The sequence below is a fragment of the Pectinophora gossypiella genome, chromosome 1, assembly GCF_024362695.1.
Source record: "Pectinophora gossypiella chromosome 1, ilPecGoss1.1, whole genome shotgun sequence".
Lineage (NCBI taxonomy): Eukaryota > Metazoa > Arthropoda > Insecta > Lepidoptera > Gelechiidae > Pectinophora > Pectinophora gossypiella.
The window spans coordinates 5,759,889-5,769,650 of record NC_065404.1 but is presented as its reverse complement, the minus strand read 5'-3'; positions in this window follow the sequence as shown (position 1 = coordinate 5,769,650).

Genomic DNA, 9,762 nt, shown 5'->3' with positions numbered 1-9,762 from the left:
TCATTTTATTCATTCAGTGATGCATCCTTGAAATAAATAATAAAAAAACAATAATAAATAAAAAATACAGTCCATTTAAATGTTTTTTTTGACGTTGATTATCTGGCAACATTGCCCAAAATGTCCTCCGGTAATAATAAACTCTGTTTCACAATCTCATAGCTCATACGTGTAAGCTATTTTCAATACTTAAACTCACACGTGCAAGATTTTACAACCCTATAACTTTACAAGGGGGTGTGACCCATATGTGAGGCACCCACGTATCATTTATACCTCAAAATGCCCCACATGTGGGTCATGCACAGGGAACGTGTTAAGTCACGTCAAAAAAAACGCGTATGAACTTGATAGATGTATGTAAGTGTACATTGGTGCCTATTCGAGTGGACACAAACCTAATTTTAGTTCAACATCTCTTAAATTAGTGCCGTCCTTCACTAACAATACGTGCAAGAAAAAGAGGCAGCTAGTTTCAGTCCTGTCAAATTAAGTGAAAATGTCCGAATTTACAACTTGTCGATATCAGAAACCTTAAGCAGATTGCAGATGTACTTATTAGGTTTTTAAAATTAAAAGCATAATCCTTTGAAATTGTTAATGCTACCTTATACATTAAAGTCAGTTGAAATTAAAGGAGTAAAAGCTGTTCCAGGCACATCCACAAAAACCCACGTTGAAGAAATATTGAAAGTAAGTACTTATAAAGTATTGAATACAATATACTTATTCAGAAATTCAGTAGCTGACAATGAACGTTCATGCGGTAAGCGTCAACTTGGAAACATTCTGCCTCTTCACACGGACCAAATGCATCTTATTTTCTCAGCTAGAAACTATTAGAGTAACCTTATTTTACCTTAAAGTTACATTCAAAATCAAAAATGTTTTGGGTACTGTTTTGTCGGGTATTAAGGTTAAGGCGTGTTGCTCAAACGGGTTCGAGGAGCGGGCGCTATTCTGATTTCAAATTCCAAAAGAATAATTATATTACCTAGTAAGATTTTGTTTTTCTAAGCACGAAAATCTTCAGGCTATAATTAAGTACATATAACTAGAAACCGTCTGTTCAATGTACTACGAATAAAGGGCAAAATACGTAGATATCTATAGATCCTCATTAACGTTTCCATATCGACGCGTGTAGGTTGTTACCGGGGAATTCGTTCAGCAGAAACTCAAGTTTCCATTATCACGTACAAACGAGATTAAAATTCAATTACACGCCTTAGCGAATTATTCCCGACAGTGTATCACCCTCGTCAACGTTTTATGAAAATTTCAATATGTATCTTTATAAGTGGTTCCAAGTAACCTACCTAAGGCGGATAAAAGCTTTGCGAGGTGTATACTTCGCACGCCTTGCGCCACAGGCCTCGCAAAGTGTGTACCGTCATATTCATGGCGAGGCATGTGCAACATAGCATGACTTTCTTCGTGTAGGAAGCCTAAGATTTCCTTTAAGTACTGTGGAAGATAGAACACAAATTGGGTAAAATATTTTTCGAAATAACCTACCCTGTTTTCACCGATATGAGGTACCCACGAGGTTTCCTTTCTTGTACCCACAAGGTCACTAAAAGAAACGCCATTCTAATTGTTTTTTGTCCATTGACAACATAAAGTTGCAAAAATTCTAGGTATCCACGGCCATTATAAATTGTTTGTGGTATTATCTTGGTAGGTACGTTCAACTGAAACTTGGCATCTATTCCAGACTGGGCATCAAAACCTAGTGCAGCTCCGCTTCTTATCAGAAGTTTATTGATTTTCATTGCAACTTTAAATTCAAGCTAAAACTATTGTACCCCGGATGAAATATGGTGTCCATCTTTACTTGGAGCCTGGGATATATTTTGAAAACTGATCGTTCCATTTACCAAAGTTGAATAAATAGATCTTCTTCAAGCTATTTCTGTTCAAGGATAGAAGGAGGATAGCGTGCCAAGTTTTGTACGCTCGGAAGCGTTTTTGGAACATTGCATGTAGATTCATAGAATAGTTACATCTACGATATTTCCATTTCTTCTTTTTTTTGTTGATGTAACTTATTGTGGGTTTGCCGCAGATAGCATTAACTACTTGGCCGGACCCATTTCTCCGATTCAATCTTGTTGTTCTTCAAACGTGTACATTATGAGATCAAATTACTTCACCAATCCTGGTGTCAGGGTTATTTTTGAGCCGCCTAAGTTCCCTTGAGATGACTCATGTTACGAACTTATTTTACTTGCCGTACCTTTGAAAGTATCATCTTACTTTTCGAATATTAGACTGTAATTTCCTGACCAAGCAATAGCAATAAATTAATAATTTCAAAGAAAAACAATAATACTACAATGGCCCCGATTCCTGCAGACACCGTCTAATTTTATTTTAAGTTATATCCGTCATTTTCATATCCGTCGAAAAGGAAAGGGACGGATGATTCACAGCTCTTAATTTTAGGAAGAATGAGTAATTGAATGAATAACCCGGGCGAATCAAAAGGTACGTCGCTGGTATGCAATCCGTTTGACGTGCTGTCTACTTAACTGTGTCGGGTTATTGACGCATGTAAAATTTTTAGACGGTTGGTTTAGATTTGTGCTTAAAATTGACGTGTGTTCCATAAATTTTATGCTTGTCGATTACCCGTCCTTTTCCTTTTCGGCGGATAAGAAAATGACAGATATAACTTAAAATAAAATTAGATGGTATTTACAGGAATTAGCACCAATGACTCCGTGTTTAATAAACCCGGACCTCCAGATAGTGAGCTGAAAGAAACCACTAAACCACGAATGCTGTTCAACATCATCATCTCCCTATATTATCCCGTTTTTCACAGGGTCCGCTTATCCTACGTTGATTTATTTATTTGTTATAACTGCCAGACATCAGATACTGATGTCAAGGTTTTTTCTTATCTGACGTTCTAGAAATTTCCACGAAACCTTTGTTTGTTCACTGGTTCTATATTTGGTTCGACCTCTAATTTCTCTTAACAAACGATGGCAACAATACCTCTTTGTTCCGAATACAATATGCCGATTAATTAAATTGTATTTTGTGTATCATTATTGAAGTTAATACTTAAAATATTACCGTTTAAGTTGCGAACATCATTAACAGACAATAGCTGTTATACATTGTTTTAAGTTTACGCGGTTATAAACAAAAAGTAAAAAAAAAATCATGATGGGGTAGAAAAATATGGATCTACCTACTCCACTCCAATCTCATCAGTCATTCCGTGATCATGGCACTTGCAACAGTGTCGAAATATCGGGAGTCTCATATCCCTATTTTAAACGCAGTATTTATTTATTTATTATTATTAAAAATAAGTACAGTACTTAATACATTTTTTTTACAATTGACGGTGCAACAAAAACCAACTTTGGTTTGTCCGTACACCGACATTCACCATCGTCGCTTCCAATTTGCAATATAATATCATGCTCGAACAAATAGTACAATAAATAAAGAACATGTAGGTAGGAATTTATACACTTGCAAACGAAGTACACAAAAACTAGTTCGCTGCATCAGCTTCAACCCGCGCGTCACACGCAACTACCGGACAGCGTAAAAGCCCGTTATTATGTGTTTTAATTATAATAGCTGTTATATATGTGGAAGGGAGCGGGAAAATGAACTCGGATATATCTTATAACTTATAACCCACTATATTAGCCCACAAAACTATTAGAATTCAAGAAAATGAAATAAAAAGTCTCCAGTGACGCGCACCACGTCGTCACACCCTGGACACTTCATACAAATGACCTCGTTTTACACAGACACTAGACATTGACATTATCGTACACGCGCATCTGTGTGTGTGGCGTCTGACACCATACGATTCAAGTCTAAACTATGTTCGAGGGAAGTAAACCTAGCTCAGACGCTGGTGGGGAGCGGAGAGTTGCCGTTCTATACGTAGTAGTATTATTCCTTATTCTATGACGTCGTTCTCCATTCTTCTTCTGTCCCTTTCGTTCTCATATATCTCGCTCTTCCGCTCTGTTCATACGTCTTGTTTTCTCTTTCACACCCGTACCATCTCATCATCATCCTGTCTCACGGACCTGTCTCTCTCTTACTCGTTCATTTTATATTATCTTACTCTTTTACCTACACTTTCATACATCTAAAGCCATCTCAGCTGTATTATAATTGCAAAGCTATTCTAGGAATTAAAATTGATCGCACGAAATCAACGTTTTTGGAAATTTATTTCCGCTGTCGCAAACTCGTGGGATTATTAAATTGTCATGAGCATTTTCAATTTTAATTTGTCATTAGCCCGACGATTTTCCGATTGGAAGATAAAACGATTTTCCATTTCATACGGAACTGTTTTTTTTTTATTTATAGGTATAAGTTGGATTTAATTTGAACTATCCAGATATGTTCATTTTTATGTTCATTAAATTAGTTTTACGTTGATTATGGCCCCGATTCCTGCAGACATCTCTTAATTTTACTTTAAGTTATACCTGTCATTTTCTTATCCGCCGAAAAGGAAAGGGACGGATGATTGACAGCTCTTAATTTTAGGAAGAATGAGTAAATAAATGAATAACCCGGGCGAATTTTTAGACGGTTGTTTTAGATTTGTGCTTAAAATTGACGTGTGTTCCATAAATTTTATGCTTGTCGATTACCCGTCCCTTTCCTTTTCGGCGGATAAGAAAATGACAGATATAACCTAAAATAAAATTAGATGGTATTTACAGGAATTAGCACCTATATGTGTGTTACTGTTCGTGTGGCGTTCTGAAATAATAAATGCGTCTTTCTTTCTTTCTAAATGCATTATATTTGTCAGTAGCACTTGTTTTAAGTAAAACAAATCCGTACTTACTGAATTTTATAGCTGAATTTATTGAAGACTTGACAATTCCGGAAAAAATACAATAGAAAAAATATAATACTTAGTGATACCAAGGAGCCCGTCGTTAACACTCCCAACAGCAGATTCTATAGGTTTATTGTTGTAGGTTCTAGATGTATTGTTTGTACTACTCAAAATTTGAATAAAAATATAGTTTCCCGGTATACATTGTTCTTATCGTTACAAAGTTTACCTAGTCATATGGTTATGGCCTTGTTTAGGTCTACACGTACGAACTAGTTTCGAAGTAATTAATTTAGGTAAACTAAGCTTATACAAATGTGTTTTAGTCACGTAAGTTGTTGTTCTGCGCTAGAACGATGCATTGTTATTTGTTTTAGATAGTAATTCAATGTTCATCATTTCCCCAGCATTGTCCCGTTTTTTACAAGGTCGGCTTACCTAACCTGAAGATTTGACAGAACCGATTTTTTACAGAAGCCTGTCTGATCTTCCAACCCGCGAGGGGAAAATGCATTTCTCGGGAATGTGGGTTGCCTCACGATGTTTAGGCCTGTGCTGGGATTCGAATATGCGACCCCAAAATGAGAGGCAAGCGTTCTACCTACTGGGCTGCCACGGCTTTATAGTAATTGAATGTTACTTATTTTAACTTGGATACAAGGGAGAGAGTTATCATACTCGTATCCAGTTTACATCTTATCAACAGTGGCTGCAAGTTATATTTGATTACTTGTGGCTTTACCCACCCCAGTAGGGATTACGGGTGTGAGTTTATGTATGTATGAGAAGGGTTAATATCCCGATTGAAAATGTAAAGAACTTTATATATCTAGACCTTCAGGCGATTCTCACACTGCCCCGCATGATGCAGCGTACCGCGTGGATGCGTGTACTTCCGTTGTTTGTAAGTATCTCCGTTTGTATAGAAAACACGCACGGTCTAACGCGCGACAGCGACAGAAAACGCATCCGTTACGATACGATAACGATAACGTTACATATCCGCCACGTGTCCGCGACGTCCTCGCTGTGCATCCGTGGCGTGTTCGCGATACATTTGGTACGCGCCAGCCCCGCTCCGAAGTCGCTCGCAAACCGCTATGATAAGGCTTTACGAGTATTCTAGTGATCACGAGGTGTGGGTGTGAACGTTACAGCACTCTACGTTCTTATTTGTCAACGACGCATCGGCGCTGCAGAGTCAACACAGACTCGGTTTGCAATTGCATTCGCATTCTCTTTGCCGCCGGGTGTGCGACTGTTTACCTACTGTCTCTAACTCTGTATAGAGGTTTAGACCGTATCTAATTTTCTTTGTTATGCTATTGTGCCAATTTAGATAGAGCTCTAGCGACCGGCCCCGGCTTCGCACGGGTAATGTTATGTGAGTTTCGGGTGAATAACTTTTAAACAAAATATTACAAATTACATACAAACCTATAACTATTTCACCCCTGTACAAAGGTCGTTTAGAAACATAAATTAAATATATTTTAATTTCTTAAAATAAATGAGTGTGTTCTGGCAATTTTAGAACTCTACTATTAAAACTCTTATAGACATTCTCTGTGTGCCCTCTGAATCACGGATCATCTTACCTTCGGGTAGTTGGATGATCGGCCTGCAATTAGGTAATCAGTGCCTATAGTTGGTTTGGATCTTAATCCTCAACTGGAATAGATTACAAATATGTAAAATCAAAGAGCAAAAGTGCAGTCACTGAGCCCAGCGAATTATTTGTAAACAGTGGTGAAAATATGAACCATTCATCACTAATTTAAAAGCTACGCTCTTGTCGGTGTAGCATTCTCCAATCCTACTTTTTAGGAAAAAATAGATCAGTGATTTCCCTATTGCCTTCTGCCCCGCAGTATTCTGTCTGACGCGAGTGGGATGGAGCCCAGAGTAGTCTAAGTTCAAAGCCGTACTAGGTCTCCTGTCCTCCGCCTCTGAATAGTACTGACAGTTACTGCTGCCCTCTGCCAGTTTCCAGGTTACAGAACCATTAGTTGTCATAATTATAAAATTTGTTTTTGGTCTATTACAGAAACGACATGTAACCAGGAGGTCTTAAGTGCAACCAGTTAATTTATTACTTTGCAAGAAACTGATTGGACTTTTGCACCGTATCGTACACTGTTAAAATTATTGTTTGATTTGATAATAACAAAGAGTCTTTTACTAAAACATATATGAACGAAAGTCTGAAATTAACATGGTTTTTTTTTATTAGGCACTAACGACCCGCCCCGGCTTCGCTCGGGTGCAATGCTGAGGAAAAAATGAAATTATTTACGACATTACATTAAAAACCACTACATATGTTTAAACCTTCCTCTTGAATCACTCAATCTACTTAAAAAAACCGCACCCAAAACCGGTGCGTAGTTTTAAAGATTTAAGCGTACATAGGGATATAGGGACAGAAAAAGCGACTTTGTTTTATACTATGTACTGATTACGCGAGTGAGTTTCTGTATTATGTGTACGTACTAATGTAAGAGCTTTGAAGGTACGCAAACGTTCCGAAGCCGCAAATGGGTTGGCAGTTGCGGCCATCGTCGGTAATGACTTCAAATGTCCGTCGTATGTCAGTTTAACTACGACTGTGCAATCGACCGTTCTACTTCTCCATTACTACGCTTAAGTGTATTGGATTCACTAAGTGCTGGTTGTTCTGGAAGAGGAGTTAGATTTGTAAAATGTTACCATACAAAGATAATCAATCAATTAATCATAATCGGTCTCCTGTGAGGAGCTCGGTGGCGCAGCGGTAAACGCGCTCGGTCTGCGATTGTTGAAGTTAAGCAACTTTCGCAAAGGCCGGTCATAGGATGGGTGACCACAAAAAAAAAGTTTTCATCTCGAGCTCCTCCGTGCTTCGGAAGGCACGTTAAGCCGTTGGTCCCGGCTGCATTAGCAGTCGTTACCAATCCGCACTGGGCCCGCGTGATGGTTTAAGGCCCGATCTCCCTATCCATCCAGAGGGAAGGCCCGTGCCCCAGCAGTGGGGACGTTAATGAGCTGGTGATGATGAATCGGTCTCCCCGTCCTGGTCCCCGGTGATTCCCGGTGGGGACATATCACAAAAATCACTTTCTGAGCCCTGGATGGTTAGGACATGGCCGGCTAATCACCCGATTGTCCGAAAGTAAGATGTGTCCGTCCTTCAGATGATACTATGTTAAGTCGTTGTTCCCGGTTACTACTTACTGATGTAAGTACGTAGTCATTACATGAGTCTTGCGATGAAAAAATCCACTTAGTATGAACTATTATAAGCATGAGCTGAATCATCTCCCTTAGTATTCGTTACGATGTCACTTACCACTTACAAGTAAGAACGCACAGTCATGAGCAATATCAAGTACCCAGTTTAGAACCCTGTCGCACTATCATATTTGACATTTAATGAGACTTACGGTTAAATTTGTCAAAAAAGTTAATGTGACATGGTTTGAAAGAGTATACATATACGGTAGCCGTACGGGAACATACACTTTCACTTGATATTAATTTAGGATGATGAGCTGAATCATTCCTGTTAGTATTCTGTACGGTATCAGTAATACCCTGTATTTCCTTTTGTGACCTTTGTACCACTAGCAATTTCCAGGAATGATAGATTAGCCAAAGTGCTGTGTTAACTACCATCGCGCCCCTAAATTCTTGGTCTTGGCATCCAGCCAGAGTGGCCTGTCCTTACAGCTTAACCTCTCATTGGCTGAATTACTGGCTGAGCACATTGTAATGCAGATACACTGTGACTTTCAGAACTGGAATTAACGCCAAAGGTTTTTGAAATGTTTTTGGTAGGTTGTTTCACAGTGATGACGGAAGATTTCATGATTTTTGTTTTATAGCACTCGCAAGGCTTAGGGAAACTCACAAAGAGAAAATTAAATTTGAAAATAATCTGACTCCGACGGGACTTCAATCCGCAGCTCTTGTCAAGCTGGGATGAGCGTGTTAACCTTGTGTAATGACACACACAGGAGGAAGACCCGGTGGTGTAATGGTTAACACGCTCGTCCCGGCTTGACAAGAGCTGCGGGGTTTAAGTCCCGTTCGAGCCCGATTTTTTTTTGAGCGTGTTAACCATTACACACGCAGGACAAGGACCCGGTGGTGTAATGGTTAACACGCTCGTCCCGGCTTGACAAGAGCTGCGGGTTCACGTCCCGTCCAAGTCAGATTTTTTCGATTTAATTTTCTCTTTAGAAGAGTTCATACTGCGGAATCAATATTTTCAAAACTAATTAATTCATCTTTTCTAATAGACATCGAAAAAAGATCACCAGATTGTCCGTAAGTAAGATGATCCGTGCTTCGGAAAGCACATTAATCCGTTGGTGTCTGTTACTAATTAGTAAGTAATCGTTACATGAGCCATGTCAGGGGTATTTGGTGGCTCAATAGTAACCCTGACACCAGGGTTGATGAGGTTGGTACACACAACTCACACGATAGAAGAGAAGAACGAAAAAAGAAAATATTTAGTGCAAAGGATCTAATATGTCAACTCACTACGTATACTCACATTAATTTAATAAAAATAATCCTAAAATAATACTTACGTCGGTGCAATTTACCCATTATATTCTTGCCAAACACGAACATATTAAAAGAAATACAATGTCTGTCGACCAAAACAGACTAAATACACATGTGATTAAACAATCTAAATGGAGCAAAGTCAACAAAGAAATTGTTTGAAGAATACAATCATTCCCAAAGGCAAGAAAAGACAATTGTTCCGAAATTTTGAGCAGTTTACCATCAGTGTGGGTCTGCGTACCTGTGAACTCACAGTTCATTAAGCAGTAAATCATTCTTTTGAAGATGTAACATGGATCATACGGTCCGCTCATCAAAGGGTATTTTATTATGTACGTCGATCCACCCGCGCCTCGCGA